The 18,827-nt window shown below is 42.5% G+C and overlaps 1 long non-coding RNA gene across 1 annotated transcript; it reads right to left on the bottom strand.

Annotated features, from left to right (window-relative positions):
* Positions 1–5,441: 5,441 nt before the first annotated feature.
* On the bottom strand, positions 5,442–12,060 carry LOC133384551 (uncharacterized). Its single transcript, XR_009762624.1, has 3 exons — positions 11,993–12,060; positions 10,145–10,248; positions 5,442–5,735 (listed from the first exon to the last, which is right to left on the bottom strand). It is a non-coding gene; the product is annotated as an uncharacterized LOC133384551 (long non-coding RNA).
* Between the last annotated feature and the right edge of the window lie 6,767 nt (positions 12,061–18,827).

An 18,827-nucleotide genomic window follows, 5' to 3' on the forward strand; every position in this document is an offset into this window, starting at 1 on the left:
AGGTCAGGTCTCCTGCTCCCCTGGTGCATTCACTTTAGCTGCCCAATTTCCCTGCTTTTTAAAGTTTGATAAAGATAACTGTTGCCTATAGGTACGTTCTTAAACCACAAGGCTTTTTGCCCATTAGTGAATAGGCATCTGGTTGGCCACAGTGAGAACAGGATGCTGAGCTCGATGGACCTTTGGTGTGTCCCAGGAGGGCTTTTCTTATTTTGTAATGAGTTCAGGGGGAGATGCTTGGCAAGTCTAACAGCAGGCAGAGCTGGGGAAACAAGAAATAGAGAAAGGGGGTGGCGAATAAAGTTGGGAACTGATCATCTCTTTTTCCAGGACAAGTTCCTTCCCAAACCATGACAGGATTCTCTGTTTCTTTTTTGCAGTGCAACACGATGATGGTTCGGAGTCCACTTACTGATCCGGATAGATGCAAAATCGCTCTCCAGTGTGCCCTCTCCAGCCAACTGTGCTTTCAGCATAACAGACTACAGGCTTCAGTGATGGCAAAGAGCATTAGCATACATGTTTTGTTATTAACTCTGAAGCAGATTTCTGTTTGACGAAAGAAGGTTGACCGCATCTCTCCAAAAGTAGATGGTGATAATCATATGACTTAATCGATCCGTTCATTAAATGCAGTATATGTTTTAATATGAAGTCCAGTTTTTGAAATCTGATGAAGGGGATGTCAATTTTTGCATGACAGTAAATAATCTCTCTTTTGTCTTCTAGACCTAGATTTCTTCCAGATCTGATTCTTGATAGAGGGCCGGCTCCAGAGTAAGTTAGCTGCACTAAAGTCCCATTGAGATCAGTGGCCTTAAGTTACCCACATTGGTTTCTCTGTTTTCTTTTACACATTTTATTCAATAGTGATAAAGTTAAAAAAATAATACTCAAATATGCAACAACAAGTATAAAATCTATTTGTATCTATGCTTGGGATAGCAACAAAGTTCGATTCAGCTCACATTTAATGCCAAAATTTGCATTTGGTGTAGCATAAAAGTGGGCATAAAAATGAATATATTAGATAACTTACAAACATAAATTATAGTAGGAGAAATGGCTGGAAAACTGTGTATATTAGTCAAGACTGCATACAAAAATGTGTTTATTAGGAGAAATTCACACTAAAATGCTGAAGATTTTTTTTAAAAAACCCTCAAATTTCTGCAGAAATGTGGAGAACCAAATTTATGATTGGAAAAAAGAGAAACGTAAGGAACTGAAATTGAGAGATCCTTCCATCCCTACGGGTATGCTATTTATGGTAGCTTTACAACATACCCAATGCATACCTTTCTTCCCCCAAGAAATGTGCTCTGTTGCACAAGTAGTAAATAAACACGTTCCAATTCTGTGTGAATCCCTTAAGGTTTTGACTCCCTTCTCAGCCATCACTGCGTGTTGATACAAACTTTGCTTCCCACTCTTGTTAGTTCTGGGATTTGAGCCTTTCCCCAAAACCTTGCAGAAGAGAAGACTAGCATTTTCACTTTTCTCTTTTCTTTTTTGCCAAAACTGAAGATGTTTGCCACTCTGAAATATTTCATTCATAATAGCAGTTAACTGCCTAGCTAAAACTTAACTAAAGTTTTTGCAGCATTGATTTCAATGGGACCTAAGAGTTACTAACGATAACTAGCTCTGGCTCCAATGCAATGAAAACTGGTTCTCTTAGTCTGACCATGGGTGGACTATCTTTTAGCCTATGAAGGACCACATTCCCTAAGGCAGGGGCCAGGAAGCTTTTATTTAGCCTATTTCTATACCACTTAATAAATATATTAAAATATCTCTAAGCAGTGTACAGAAGATTAGAGCAACAACAAATGATAAAATGTTCACTAACAGGCAAAAAAAAACCCTTGTGGTTTAAGAACGTACCTTTAGCCAAAACATATTTCTATCAAACTTTAAAAAGCAGGGAAACTGGGCATCTCTAGTGAATGCACCAGGGGAGCAGGAGACCTGACCTCCTCTCTGAGATATTGGACTGCCCTACAACTTTGTAAAAATGCAAACACCATTTGGGTTCATCTTTCACAGTCCAATCCACTCCCTGTTTAGCTTCGAAGAATTTGGTAATGTACCTCTGAGCATATGGTGAGATTGGGAAGGGAGGAGGAGGAAGGGCAGAGGGGAGGAAGGAGATGGGAGCAGGTGGGAGGGAGAGGGGTGGAGGAGGGAGGGGAGGAGGGGCAGAGGGGAGCTGGGAGGAGGCGGAGGGGAGTAGGAGGGCAGGTTTGATCATTTGCATGCTTATTGAGTTCAGTGGGATTTACTCCCTCGCAATCATAGAATAGGTAAAACTGACCATGGAGGAGGAGGAGGGGGAGGGGACAGGAGAGGGAAGGAGGAAGGGAGGAGGAGGGGAAGGAGGAGAGGGGATTAGAAGGGGAGGGGGAGGGAGGGGTAAAGGGAGGGGGAGGGGAGGGGCAAAAGGGAGAGGATAGAAGGAAGGAGGAGGGGAGGGCAGGTTTGATCATTTATATGCTTTTTGAGTTCAGTGGGATTTACTCCTGTACAATTATGCTTAGGAAAGGTGAAACTGACCTGGGGTAGGAGGCAGGAGAGAAAAGGAGGAAAGGGAGGGGTGAGGAGGAGGGAGGGGAGGAAATTGGGTGGGTGGGCACTGGGCAGAGGGGAAGCCCCTTTCCTTTCCAAAAGGAAAACATTGTGAACAGTATCATTGCTTTTCAGGGTTTCCCCCACCTTTTTATTCTACAGAAGGCACATGTAGTCCCACACCCAAATTTAAACCAAAGCTGTCCCTGGCCACATCCACACCAGACCTTTATTCCACTTTAAACAACCATGGCTTCTCCCAAAGAATCCTGGGAAGTGTAGTTAGTGAAGGGTACTGAGAGTTGCTAGGAGATGCCCTGTTCCCCTCACAGAGCTTCAATCAGAGCAGCTGAACTTGCTGAATTCTTTGCTGAATGCTCAGAACAGGAGCCTGGGGAATTATTATTTCTTTTGCAGCCTGGGGACCACATTCCCTTTTGGGCAACTGTCTAAGGGCCCCCTGCCTGCAGTAAGTGGAGCCAGAGGCAAAAGTGAGCAGAACAATGAATATAAATGTGTTAATGTACAGTAGGCTAGTTCCTACACTCACACACACACCTCTTTGTTCTCCATCCAGACAAGGAAGAGGTATCAGCAGAGCTCACAGTCACATTCAGCTAGACCAAAACATTTGGGGTGCAGAGTAGGGTCCGTGAGGGGTGTGGCCTGTGGAGACTTCTGAACACAAGACGAGGGGCTTGGAGGACTGCATTTGAACACTGGGCCTGAGGTCCCCTACCCCTGCCCTAAAGGGTAATTTGGGAGTGGGGTGGGAAATGTGTGGTGCCAGTGGATGGGAGGGAAACCAGTGGTAAAAGGGATGGGTCGCTGTACTATGTCGATTTATTTATTTATTTATCGCCCTCTTGTAAAACATCTCCTCTCCAAGGTGCTGATCTGCTTTTCCTTCCCGACTACTGCCTTGATTCCTTGAGCTCAGAAACAGATTGGCAGCACAGGCAGGCAGGCCAGAACCAGAGTTATGTATTCAGAGTGCCTGGTCCTGACCAATAGTCCATTTTGCACTAACTGCAGTTCCTGAACCACCTCCAAAGGCATTCTAATGTACAATGCATTGCAGTCACCTAACCTAGAGGTTACCAGAGCGTAGACTTCTGAAGCCAAGCTATCTCCATCCAGATAGGGTCACTAGCACTCCATGCCAGGGACAGCACTTTCACCTCCCATCACAATGATGCAAGAGTATACCCCCCTTAAGCTGTGCACCTGCTCCTTCAGAAAGGGAGGAAAGGAGATAGGAAGAAACTTCCCCAGTATTTAAATAAAGGCCAAACTGATCAATGTCTTAGAACATGTCTACTTCCTAGACCTAAACTGGATTGACCCCATCAGTGTTTCAATGAAATCTTGAGAACTGGAATCCAGCAGAAGGAAGGTGAGAGAGAACTCTTGGCACTCTCCAAAAAATTGCCATTCTTTGGCGAAACAATTCCAATTGAAACCTAGTTAAGATTTACAGCTTAGATGCCTCCTAATGGCCCAGATGTTAATATGTGCTTCAACCGCAAAAGAATTGCATCAGAGAACTGTCTGCAGACTCCATGTGACATGGAGTTCTTTTCTGGTTCCAGGACAGAAGGTGCAACGTTTTGGAGAGGTACATGTCATGACCTTGCAAGAGATGTTATCAAAACACTCAGGCTTTGAACTGAGAAACATTTCTTACAAGAGAGCAGAGCTGTGTCTTTAGAACAGCACGGTCTTCAACCTTTTTATTCCCCAGAGTCCAAACTTTGCAGTTTCTAAAGATTGCTCTTCCAAACCCCATCACCTCCTGTCTCTTCTGATGTTAAATTTCATTCATCCATTGTGAAGATCCTCCACCTTCTCTTCATTGTCCCATTAAGAGACAGGATCCATCCATATTAATTATGTGGACTTTACAAAGAACGGTGGACTAGTTTGCCACAAGAGGCGGTACAATTCACAGGAATTGCCCTACTATGTGGCAAAAGGATAACATGAGGCAGATTTAGGGAGCCACTAGAGCCACAAGGGTTGGCATGGCTGAAAGACCCACAACCCAACAGGGGGCCCATTGACAGGAGCCTCTGTTGGACCTGCTCGTCCTCTTCACCATTGCAACCTGCTTGTTCACCGGCTTCTCACCCTAGCCCAGCCTACACTGATGGTGGGAAGGAGGAGAATTAGGTACTACTGCCTGCTGGCCCCTTGACTCTTTGCTTGGAAAGCAAGCATAGATGAGAAAGACAAGGAACAATATGGCAGTGAGGAGGTAGACTCACTGTGGCAGAAACATACACATCTGCTTTATACAGCTTCAGACCATTGGTCCACCTAGCTCAGAACTGTCCACACTGACTGACAATGGCTCTCTAGAGATTTCAGACAGGCATCTCTCCCAGGCCTACCTGGAGATGCTGGCGATTAAACCTGGGACCTTCTGTACGCAAATCAGATGCTCTGTTACTGAGCTATGGCCCTTCCCCCATGAAGGGGGGCCCCCTGGACCCTCCAAAAGCGGGATGTACCACTGGAACATCTCACTGTGGGCTCCCAAATGAAGATCATCTCCAGGTGTTTTTTTTTTTGCCTGGTGCAGAAGAATTTCTCAAGAAATTGTGCCCTGTGCAAATTACTGGAGTGGCAGCTGCCATTTGGGTTTGCCTCCACCAAAGCGTCCTGGACCACAGATGATGGACAGCCCCAGAATGGTTCTATAGAGAAGTCTTAGGAGGCCCAGACAAGATGTATTGAACTAAGCATTCAAGATCCCAACACATTGCAGGCTGAATGCCCCTCCTTTCACAGGGGCAATTTATTTGCCGAGTACAGATACATGAAAATATGAATGAAACAAAACCTTAGACAAGGCTGAACAATCACTGGTGATTCCTGAGCAATCAATGCTGGCTATTCCCAGACGTTATTTCAGAATGGAGAGGGATGCCCCGCTGACAGAGGTCATTGCAGCTGAACTCTGCAGTCAACCCCTGGAATGGGTGAGACATGTGAGAGGGATCATAAAGCTGTGCATTAATCGTCTGTCTTTGAGCACCAACTTTTCCTGAAACGGCACGGGACGTCTAGGAGTAGACCTGTGGGGCAGCTCTGATTGGGTTGCAGGATGCAGAAGCCTCCCATAGAGGCACAAGTGAGCAGCACGGCTTCAGCAGGGCTGTCTTCTGTAGAAACAACAACAAAGAATCACAGACTTGGAAGGGGCCTCAAAGATCATCTAGTCCAGACTTCCGGGAAGGGTGACTTAGCCTGTGCCTGCTTTTGAGACGGGCTCCTGCCTCAAAAGAAGCTTATTCAGATATATCAGTCAGTTTTTTCTTTTTTTTTTTGACTGATTAAACTTCTCCCGGGTAGGGAGAAACGAAGAGATTAACCTCAAAGCCTATTTTTGTTGGGACGACCAGATCTCATTAATTTATGGGACGAGGTCCAGCCGACGAAGGTGGGACGGATTTTCAACAGCAAGCTCTATCTGATAAAGCGAACGTTCACCTTATCTTCTAAGAGAGAACGCACTAACAGGCAAGCACCCTTCTTTCTATATTTTTCTTTTACTTGACTTAAATTGTTGCTGTTTAAAAGAGATTTGCCAGATTGATCGGTTTTTGACATCTCACTGGGGAGCCGTAACTTCTCTCTGCTACGCACTAATTAATAGCTTATCTCTGTTTTTGTTGCAAAAAGCTGTCCTGGATTTGCATTCTAAAGATATACACAGAAGAGGGATTTCTATTCCAGATTTTTATTTTGAAAAATATTATACTGTTTTGAGACTACTCTCTTTTTGGTCTATTTTATTTTGACGAATCTGTTTCTTGACGATTGCCATTAATTGTTTCGATCCTGGGAACTGCATTTTGTTTACTTAACTATTGGAGAGATAAGGCTGTCTGCTCTGTTTATACTGTGATGTCACCAAGTTTGGAGTATTAACCCAATTGTTGCTGAAATAAGAAGTGGTTTTTCTATATTTTTCTTTTAAAATGGCAATTAAGAAAGTGGCTGAAAATCTGGAAATAACTATGTTTCAGAAAATAATGGATGAGATTGAGATAATGAAAATTGAATTGAGTAAAATGAAGCAGGAGATTAAAGATATAAGGGTCCCTGTGAGAGAGGTGACCCTGGAAGGGGTCCCTGTGAGAGAGGAGACCCCGGAGATTGGAACAGGGGTCCCTGTGAGAGAGGTGACCCTGGAGACTGGAATAGGGGTCCCTGTGAGAGAGGAGATCCCGGAGATTGGAACCAACGTGGAACAGGAACAAGATTTGGAGTCTATGGACTTTAGAAATAAAATCTATTGTTTGGAACTCAATGTTATCTCTGAAGAAATGAATGAAGATTCTAGAGATAAAGTTATCAATGGCATGGATAATCTTCTGGACTGGAATGATGTGATGGAGCCCAATATAGAGAAAATCTATGGAATTAACTGCAGCCATGTGACAATGGAAAAACTTTTAAGAGATGACCCAGTGTATTTTGAAAAAAAGAACAGAGATATGATTTTACAGCAGTATTTCAGCAACTTATTCAGAATGGATGGCAAGAAAATATTTGGGATAGAGGTAATCCCCATCAGACTCTTACTATATGACTATGGCTTTGACAGCAAGATTATTATGGAATACTGATAATGGAAGATTGGATATTGAAATTACTGGACTTAACAAGACTACTGAAGATGGAAGATGGAAAATGGAACTAATAGAGATAATAGAACAATGGCTACTGAAATTATTGAACCTAACAGATTCTGATGTGATGGATTAATTGAAATGTTTATTTTGACTATGGTTATGACAATAAGATTATCATAATTAGTAATGAGATGGATTAATCGATATGCTTATCTGGGAAAAAAAAATTGATAGATATATTTCTTAAAGAATTGAAACCTCTCTTTGACTTTTTGTGGAAAGAATAAAGTAATGTTTATGAGATTTGATGATTAAGTAAGATAACTACTGGAGGAAAGTGATTTTATAATATGACTTAAGAGACAGGATTGTTATATATTATAGACTTATAACTGATTTGATCTTTGACAAATGGGAAGTCAATATTTTACTCTTTATTTTTTATTTTTGTTTTTTTTTTCTTTTTTTCTTTTTGTTTAACTATTTTTGATTTTGTTTTTTGTCTTTGAATGTTTTATGATTTTGTCTTGTATGTTTTATGAAAATCTGAATAAAAATTATTGGAAAAAAAAAAAAAAAAAAAAAAAAAGATCATCTAGTCCAAACTTTGCCAGTTGTAGAGCCAGGTGTTTCCACCTATAACTCCCACCAATTCTAGACAACATGCTGGTTGAGGATGATGGGAGTTGTGGTGCAAAATACCTGGACGGCGTCAGGTTGGCAAAGGCTGATCTAGTTTAACCCTCTGCTGGTGCAGGAAATACACTGCGAGAGGACCTTGATAGGTGGTGGTGAGTATCAGATGCTGGAAACCGCAGGAGGGGAGCGTGTTGTTGCACTCAGGTCCTGCTTGCAGGCTTCCCATAGGGCATCTGGCTGACCACTGAGAAAACAGGATGCTGGACTAGGTGGGCCGTTTCTCTGATCCAGAAGGCTCATGTTCTTAATCAGCCTCTGCTTCAAAAATGTCTAACAAAGGAGAGAGCGCCCCCCCTTCTGATGCCATCTGTTCCACCGTTCAACAGCTTGTGCCATCAGGAAGTTTTTTCTCATGTTTAATCTAAAGTCTCTTTCCTTTGATATTTGAACAACCTTTGATATAGAATCATAGAATAGTAGAGTTGGAAGGGGCCTATAAGCATTCCTTTTTGATTTGGCTGATTGTTTTGTGCTGCCTTTGTCATTTCGTAGCTTTTGGTTTTATTTTGATTTGTTTTTGTGTTTGCATGCGGATTGTTTTTTGTAAACAATTCACATTGGGAATACAATTAGAGGATGGAATGGAACTAAACATCATTAGATGTGAATTACCCATACACATAGTACAGTAGGGCCAGAACTTGGAAAAGTTATTTTTTTTAAACTACAACTCCCATCAGCCCACTCCAGTGGCCATGCTGGCTGGGGCTGATGGGAGTTGTAGTCTTAAAAAGTAACTTTTCCAAGCTCTGAGTATGGCCCCACTCATACGGCAGGTTACGTTCCAGACCTCCGCAGAAAAGCAAAAATTGCCAAAAAGCAGAACTCCATCAATAAAATGGCGCCCAATGCTCAGCTGCTGAGCATGTCATGCTGAAAAATACCATAAAAGTAGAACAAGCACCTTATGAGTGGGGCCTTACTCTAATTGAAAACCACCGTATTAGCGGGCCGCCAAAAAGCAGGGCCCTACTGTATGAGGATATGTTGAGGGAGTTGTATCTCAGGAAGACCTTGAGAGAAAAACTCATTTATGAACCACAGCCCAGATGCCTATAATGTCAGGAATAGGGTGGGGGAGACACCAGAATCCTGCATAATAAGAATCTGGGATATAGTTTATAAGGTCAGATTCCTAAACATAATCAGGAACAGAGAAAGCAAATGCCAAGATAAATTCTTGAGAAATTGACTTTATTCATTTTATATGGAAATAATAAAGTGCAAGGTACACATAATTCATATGGATTAATTGCATATACGGATTAATTGCATATACATTATTAGATGAAATAGGCTGTGGGCACATTAGTTGCTTCAAAAGCAGTCGGAATGTTTTTTCTGGCTGTGTTTCGAAGTGACACTGCCCTCTGCTGGCCACACCTTCCTTCCCTATTGTTGCCTTCAGACCTTTCAGGAAAGCATTGGGCCAATCACTGTCTTTGCCTGAGCCTGCAGCAAACTGTTTCCATTGGCTACACCTGGAAGCCAAAGGGGTTGATCTGCCAATCAGTTGGGAAACCTCCCTGAAGCTGAATGTTTTAGAAAAAATTCACCAGAGCTGATCCGACCAGGTTTTAAGAGTAAAAGGGGTGGAGTTTGACTATTGTTGCGTGCCTCCGTTTTCAGAAAAGAGAGGTGGAGACCCACTGGAACCAGCACACTCACAAGAATGAGTGTCTGTACCCCTAAAGAGTGAATCAACAGAAATCTAGCCGTGTTTCACAGAACAGAATGTGTAATGCTAGAACGTGCAGTGTTTGAATGTTTCACTGTGACATTTCAAACCTTGAGCTACCTAGAGGTAATTGCAAATGTTAATCAAATGAATGCATTTGAGCAGGAATGCCAGGGACTGGAAAGAATCTCATGCAGGGGAGAGCACGATGTATATTGAAATGGATATAATTTACAGGGAAGTGATGATGTATAACAAATCTCTAATTATTATGTTAAGTGTCTTTGGAATTTAATGACATTTTCTGTACATTATTCAACTAATTAAAAATACTATGAATGGATGAATGAATAAAACTTGCTTCTTATTATCCCCCTAACATCAGTGTCTACCCACAGCAATTCCAAGTCCCACCTTCATAACAACTCAAACACTGGATTTTGTGGATTTTTAAGTTTGTGGTAGCCCTATATTAGTGTTCCCAACAATGCACTTATGGTGGCAAAATGGCCCATGTACCCATCTCTCTGTGTGTGCGTGTTCAGTCACCACTCACCTTGAACCGTCCACATGAGTAAGAAGATGATGGCAGAGAGGCAGTGGAGGATCTTCATGACTGAAGTTCAGCTGCAGTCTCAGTAGCTGGGTTAAGAAGAGGCTCTGAGATGAAAGGAGACCATGTAAGGAACAAAGACCAGAGGAAATCTGATAATTTATTAAGGCAGAGGTCACCAATGTGGTGCCCATGGGCACCAGTGTGCCCCCCAGTACCTCCTACGGTGCCTCCGAGAGCAATAAATATCCCCGCCAATAAATATCCCCTGAAAAATCCACAATGCATGAGACACTGTTTGGTCTTCCTGCTCAATTCCTGTTTTCACTGGCTCGGCCTCTCCTACAACAAACACCTTCCCTTAAACATGCCCACATTTCATTGGATGCCAGAATTGGACACCCACCTATCCCCTTCTGTCCTAAAGAGAGGGTAGGTACAAAGAGCTTCTCTCTACAATCAGGTACAGCAGTGTCTGAGGTCGGCACCTTTTCTTCTGTTGATGAGAGGCTGGCATTGGGTGGGGCATGACTGACTGCACCATTATGTGGTCCTGCCTTTTTTTCTGCTCTTTTAAGATGTGGCAGCCTTTACACCACTTCCCCACAACAGCCATTTTTGTGTTATGCCATGCCCACCATGGCAGCCATTTTGTGAATGGCACCCACAGCCCACCAGCCCAAAAGGTTGCCGACCCCTGCCCTAGTCCGACACTCTAACCACTACACCACACTGGCTCTCCCTTCTGTGTAGATAGTATACCTTTAAATATTGGAGCCTACTCAGAATTCCAAATAGGAATAGGTGAGTCGGTTGGCAATGAGACAGTTACAGTTACCTGAGTTGGAAAGAACAATGCATGTTTGTGTTACACAGCACACTCCTATACCTGCCTCCTCAGAAATAAATCCCATTCTGCTTCGCAGGACTTATTCCCAGGCAAACAGGTATAGGGCTGCAGCCGTAATTTTCAATCTGATTTGATTTGCTTTATTACAGTCAAAGACCAGCATAACCCAGTATACAATATAAAAATAAGCACATTATACCCAGAAATAGCGATACAATATATACATACTCCTACTACACAAGCTCTGATTAAAACCAAATCCCATTACTAAAAATTAGTGTGTTAGCAAGTCTTTTTGGTGTTTAATGGCCGCAGCGCAAAAGCTCGCCGCTTTAGATGAGACTCGGGGATCTGTGTCTGCTAAAAGATATTTCATGTAGAACGCGGCATCCCTACCCGGGACTTTTCGTAAGATAGGGGCGATAAGCAAACATCTAAGATCGTAATAAAAAGAACATTCTAATAAAACATGGCTCACGGACTCAATAACACCTTCATCACAGGGGCAGAGACGTTCTGCAACTGGAATTTTTTGATATCTGCCCTCAAATTTTCAGTCTGTAATAAAATGCCTGTCTCAACCAAAGTCATGCATTATACAATAGCGTAACACATTCTGACATTCCGATAATGGAGACATTATCCCTTGGCTGGTTCGCACACATGCACGCTCACCAGACAATGCTGCCAACATCCGGTGATGCCTTGCGTAAGTAAATGAGCTATCACAGATCAAACACCACAGACACAACTTTCATATTGCTTCACATCGTTCCCAAAATAAGGAAGTCAGGTTCAGCAGTGTGCAAACCGTGCCCACCACCACCACTACCCACAGCTCACCGGGAGGGGGGGGAAGTGGCCTTTTTCAGGTCTGCCTTGGAATTTAAAAGGAGGACTCGAAAAATCCAGATGCCTTTTTTGCAGAGCTTCCTTTGCCCTGTTTGTAACACCCACACACAGACACACTTTGCCAGCAAAAGAGAAAAGAAAACCTTTACCTTTGTGGTGGGGAATTATTGGCTGCCAGGAGATCTTGCAGAGAAGTCCCTGCCTGTCTGACTCTGAGCTGGAAATGACTGCCTTCAGGAAGCTGAGGACTGTCATTTCCTGCCAGCAGCGTGGGAGCTGTAGTTTTCTCATCTTCCTGCTTCAAATGGCAAGGAAAACCACTCACAGTAGCATGCCTCTGAGTACCAGTTTCTGGGAAGCACAAGTGGTGAGGGGGGGCTATTATGCTTACAAGGTGAACGGAACAAACGAGCTAAGCGGAAGGCACATCAAGCAAATCCTCATCGCTACTGTCTTCCATCTGGAAACCTATGTCCTCACTGTGGGAGTCTGTGTGGATCCAGAATTGGCCTCCACAGTCACTTACGGACCCACCGTTAAAGACCTTATCTTGGAAGACAATCTTACTCAGCCATGAGTGATTGCCAGTGAATGAATGAATGGTGAAACCAATCTGGGGTTAATGTGAAAAGTAAAGGAAAAACTGTCTCAGCGTCGCAGCATTACTCCATGTAGGTGCTTTGCTTCGACTCTTTTTGCTGAGTGGGGGGATCCTCGCTTTCAGTTCTTTCTCCACCCACTAAGCTCTCCATGAATTTCATTTTGTCTCCAGTGGCTTAACCAGCCACTTCCGCCTCCGTCTCCTGCATCAGAGTTTGCTATAGCCTTCCTTCTCCCCCCACTCTAATCAGTTTGGTGTCAATTTCACCCCTACACTTCAGGCTTCAGCTGGGAGAGGCGTGCGATTGAGATTGACAAAGGAGACCATCTCCCTCCAAATCAGTATCAAATTGCACCCCAAAGCTGTCCAGCTTCAGCAGAGAGAGGCATGCAATTGACAAGAAACACTGACAGAAACGCCCTTCCCCTTCTCCATTAGCAATAGCAATACACTGGAGGGAGTAAACATGTAAATTTGGAGACAGGGGCATGAAACAGTGACACCAATCCTTCCCAGAGGAACGCCAACTAGTGTGAACGGAAAACAGAAGATTTGAAGATAGGAAGTGTGAACCTTGCAAATCTATTGCAATGGCAAAAGCTGTGTCTTTACTATGTCTTTCAGCTCCCATGTGACCAAGCCCTCAGTGTAAGATGCTAAATTCCCTATCAGATAAGGCCATTCAGAGCCTATTTCAGCATCTCTTCAACACCTGCAGGAATTAAATATCTTCAACTTGGATCAAGGAAGGCTGACTCATCACAGCAGCCAAAGCTGTCACTATGCCTTCTCCCCAGCTGAGCAAATCTGTGTTCTCTGGGTCTATAACCTCATACCCTCCGCTCCTTAGGAAACAAACCTTGCCTGGGTCCTCCATCACTCATCACAACAAGGCAGGTTCCTAGCAGGTTTCTGCTCTTCACTGCCTCCCCCTGCTTGACTCTCCCATGTTATTTATATAGCAGCCACTGTGATTGGGCATACCGGTTGTTGGAAACTGCAGGAGGGGGGAATGCTCTTACAAGCTTCCAATGGGCATCCAGTTGGCCACTGTGAGAACAGGATGCTCGCCTAGATGGGCCTCTGGCCTGATCTGGCAGGGCTCTTCTTGTGTTCTTATCTTCTTACTGTTCATCTCTGGCATCTCTCCAACATCCATTTTCAGAACAGTGAGATCATGCTGTAGCAAACTAACATTGGGGCCAAGCCCTGATGAGTCTGTAGCCTCAAACAATCCTTCACCCTACGTTATACCATCAGTACTATCGATTGTGACTAGTAGAGGCTCCCCAAAATCTCAGGCAGCCTTCTTTTTTGAGTTGCTACCTGACATCATGGAACTGAAATTGAGGAAGACTGGACTGGGGATAGAGAACTTGCGGCTCCCCAGATGTTGATGGACTCCAGCTGCATCATCCCTGACTGTTCTGGCTAGGTCTGACTCTCTAGGCAATGCACATCCCCTGCCACTGACCTGTGGCCTTTTTGTATGGACCTCAACTCCCCCTCCTGTCTTCAATTCTCTGGGACACTCTACTTATCTATAAGCCAGATGTGGGGGATCTATGGCCCTCCAGATGTTGCTGCACTCCAACTCCCATCATCTCTGGATCATTGGCCATGTTTGCTGGGACTGATGGAAGCTGAAGTCCAGGAACATCAGGCCAAACGTTCCCAACACCTCCATAAACTATTCCTAGATGACACAATGCCTTTTTTCACATCTCTCACAATGATGGATTGATCTGCCAATTTTGGTTTGCTCCGTTTCTCATTTTTCCAACCTTCAGGTCAGTTCTCCACATTTCTATTGCAATTTGCAATTTTTTTAAAAAAAATGAAAATTATCCAGTATTTTAGTGTGAATTTATCCTAATAAACATGTTTTATAGGCAATTTTGACCAATGTACACATTTTGGAAGCAATTTCTTTTTTTTTTTTTTTTTTTTTTTCAATAATTTTTATTCAGATTTTCATAAAACATACAAGACGAAATCATAAAACATTCAAAGACAAAAAAACAAAATCAAAAATAGTTAAACAAAAAGAAAAAAAGAAAAAAAAAACAAAAATAAAAAATAAAGAGTAAAATATTGACTTCCCATTTGTCAAAGATCAAATCAGTTATAAGTCTATAATATATAACAATCCTGTCTCTTAAGTCATATTATAAAATCACTTTCCTCCAGTAGTTATCTTACTTAATCATCAAATCTCATAAACATTACTTTATTCTTTCCACAAAAAGTCAAAGAGAGGTTTCAATTCTTTAAGAAATATATCTATCAATTTTTTTTTCCAGATAAGCATATCGATTAATCCATCTCATTACTAATTATGATAATCTTATTGTCATAACCATAGTCAAAATAAACATTTCAATTAATCCATCACATCAGAATCTGTTAGGTTCAGTAATTTCAGTAGCCATTGTTCTATTATCCCTATTAGTTCCATTTTCCATCTTCCATCTTCAGTAGTCTTGTTAAGTCCAGTAATTTCAGTATCCAATCTTCCATTATCAGTATTCCATAATAATCTTGCTGTCAAAGCCATAGTCATATAGTAAGAGTCTGATGGGAATTACCTCTATCCCAAATATTTTCTTGCCATCCATTCTGAATAGGTTGCTGAAATACTGCTGTAAAATCATATCTCTGTTCTTTTTTTCAAAATACACTGGGTCATCTCTTGAAAGTTTTTCCATTGTCACATGGCTGCAGTTAATTCCATAGATTTTCTCTATATTGGGCTCCATCACATCATTCCAGTCCAGAAGATTATCCATGCCATTGATAACTTTATCTCTAGAATCTTCATTAATTTCTTCAGAGATAACATTGAGTTCCAAACAATAGATTTTATTTCTAAAGTCCATAGACTCCAAATCTTGTTCCTGTTCCACGTTTGTTCCAATCTCCGGGATCTCCTCTCTCACAGGGACCCCTGTTCCAGTCTCCAGGGTCTCCTCTCTCACAGGGACCCCTGTTCCAGTCTCCAGGGTCTCCTCTCTCACAAGGACCCCTATGTCTTTAATCTCCTGTGTCTCCAAACAATAGATTTTGTTTCTAAAGTCCATAGACTCCAAATCTTTTTCCTGTTCCACGTTTGTTCCAATCTCCAGGGTCACCTCTCTCACAGGGACCCCTATATCTTTAATCTCCTGCTTCATTTTACTCAATTCAATTTTCAGCTCCTTACAACCCTGTCGCAGGTTTTGTTTCGTTATCTCAATCTCATCCATTATTTTCTGAAACATAGTTATTTCCAGATTCTCAGCCACTTTCTTAATTGCCATTTTAAAAGAAAAATATAGGAAAACCACTTCTTATTTCAGCAACAATTGGGTTAATACTCCAAACTTGGTGACATCACAGTATAAACAGAGCAGACAGCCTTATCTCTCCATGCTTAAGTAAACAAAATGCAGTTCCCAGGATCGAAACAATTAATGGCGGTCGTCAGGAAACAGATTCGTCAAAATAAAATAGACCAAAAAGAGAGTAGTCTCAGACAATATAATATTCTTCAAAATAAAAATCTGGAATAGAAATCCCTCTTCTGTGTATATCTTTAGAATGCAAATCCAGGACAGCTTTTTGCAACAAAAACAGAGATAAGCTATTAATTAGTGAGTAGCAGAGAGAAGTTATGGCTCCCCAGTGAGATGTCAAAAACCGATCAATCTGGCAAATCTCTTTTAAACAGCAACAATTTAAGTCAAGTAAAAGAAAAATATAGAAAGAAGGGTGCTTGCCTGTTAGTGCGTTCTCTCTTAGAAGATAAGATGAACGTTCGCTTTATCAGATAGAGCTTGTTGTTGAAAATCCGTCCCACCTTCGTCGGCTGGACCTCGTCCCATAAATTAATGAGATCTGGTCGTCCCAACAAAAATAGGCTTTGAGGTTAATCTCTTCGTTTCTCCCTACCCGGGAGAAGTTTAATCAGTCAAAAAAAAAATCTGACTGATATATCTGAATAAGCTTCTTTTGAGGCAGGAGCCCGTCTCAAAAGCAGGCACAGGCTAAGTCACCCTTCCCGGAAGTGTTTTGGAAGCAATTTCTCATCATGCAATGCACTTTATTTTCACTCATATATTCACTTTTATGTACACTTCCCTTAACATATGCATTTTTGTAAACATAGGCTGGTGAGCTGCATTGCAACATTTGAAGAAGTGGAAAATTTGAAAGATGGCCATGTTTCAGTTTTCTCATTTTTTCAAAAAGTGCAAGTTTGATAGATTCGGCTTGAAATGCAAAGTGAATCTAATTTCTCACCACCATAAATGTTGTGGTGACTGAGGCTCACAAAATGGAGGTTGCTTCTTTCTTGATCTTTTTAAAGTATCCTGAGATCACAATTGCAGATTTATACCATGTTTGTTGAGTTCAGCATGTACTGTTGCCATTCAGTTTCCTGGCTTCGACTGTCATGGTGCAGCTGAACTTGAGCTTGGGCTCATGAAAAACCATGGCTGGTGATTGGTTCACAGAGTCACGTGACTAGGACTTCATTCAAGACAGACCTCTCAAGCACACTCAGGAATGGCGTCCGAACAGGGTCATATTTTGCAACAGACACTAGAAACAGGAGTTTGACTCTACGTTTTAAAACATAGATTTCAAGAGCGGACCTCACAATGGTTTCATCTCTATGGGTAATAATAATAATAATAATAATAATAATAATAATAATAATAATAATAATAATAATAATAATAATAATAATTTATTTGTATGCCGCCTTTCCATAACAATTTATGCACAAGGCGGCTCACAGCATGAACAGGAAAAAAAAATTACACAGCTCACATCAGAAATTAAACTTTTACCCAAACAGAAGCCCCTAAACAACACCCCACAGTCAAGGTGGTCTCTGGCATCTTCAGGTAATGATACCTTTTACAGCTGCAGTAGTCAAGGCCCCACCCTGCCAGGCCAGGTGGAAAGAGGCCAGCAAGCAGGGAGAGGGTCTTACAGCCAAGATGGTCTCTCTGAAATTAATGAATGGGTCTACTTTGAATAGGACTAGCGTTGAATACCATCCTGCATTCTTTTGCACAAGCACAGTTCAGCTTCCCTGACACGAGCAACGCTCCATCTCTTTGCTTACGATGTTAGGGTTACTATCACATTTGCTTCTGTGGATTTGCGCTGCTTGCCGTGCCATCGATGGAAGCAACATCTTCTGCCAGGGCCACACTTAATCTGAATCTTAACCCTAACACCACATTTTGCTCTTTGTGGCCGACAAACTCCTTCCAGCTTTCAACAGTGCAGGGCCCCTGAATAAAATAAACACAAAACTCTTGTCATTTGGGGGGATTTGTCCTGCCAAAAAAAGAATGCAGGTGGGTGGTCACCAGGAAGAGGGTCTACATGGTGCTTTCTCTTGGGGAAGGACTGTACCTCAGCAGTAGAGTGTCCGCTTTGCATGCAGAAGGTCCCAAGTTTGGTCCCCAGCATCTCCAGAGAAGACTGGGAATGTCTCCTCTCTGAAATTCTAGAGAGCCACTGCTAGGTGGACCGATGGCCTGACTCAGTATAAGGCAGCTTCCTAGATTCCCAGGTGCTGCCATCCTCTTCATGAAATGACTGTTAACCCTAATGCAGTGGTTCCCAGCCTTTATGAGCATGGGACCCCCTTTATAAGCTGAAAAAAAATTGTGACCCCCCCTACCCCCAGGGAGGCAGGCTGGCTGCCAGGAAGGAAGGGGGAAAGCAGCCTTTCTTTGCAGCCTTGCTTCTTTTTGCTTCACAAGAAGCTCTCTCCTCTCATTCTAAGTAAGGGCACCATCAGTAGAGGCAGTGCAAGGAGATGGGAGTCAGTGATAGTAATCCCCTCTGCTTCCTGGTAGCTCCACCCTGAGCCTCCTTTGGCATCTGCCATGTATTTTATAGGCAGATGCCTGCCCCTAGTGCTCCTGAAAGACGCTCTGGAGCTTCAGCAAAAGGCCTCCCCTCTCGTTTGGAGCAAGGGGGAGGTGTCATCTGCAGCGCCAGTGGGAAGCAGACAGTGTCGAGGGAGTGAAGACTTTTAAAAAATTAATAAACAATTCATTTCTTTACTGTTTACGGCCCCCTCTGGATTACTTCGCGGCCCCCAGGTTGGGAACCACTGCCCTAATGGATACCTTCTACCTCCACTGTTGGAGGCGGCATGCTTATGAATACCAGTTGCCAGAATCTACAGGAGGGGAGAGTAACTCTTGTGCTCAGGTCCTGCTTGCAGCTTTCCATTTATTATCATTATTATCATTATCATTATTATTATTATTATTATTATTTGCATTTATATACTGCCCCATAGCCAAAGCTCTCTGGGCGGTTTACAACAATTAAAAACATTAAAAACAAATATACAAATTTAAAAACACATT

The sequence above is a fragment of the Rhineura floridana genome, chromosome 4 (assembly GCF_030035675.1).
Source record: "Rhineura floridana isolate rRhiFlo1 chromosome 4, rRhiFlo1.hap2, whole genome shotgun sequence".
Lineage (NCBI taxonomy): Eukaryota > Metazoa > Chordata > Lepidosauria > Squamata > Rhineuridae > Rhineura > Rhineura floridana.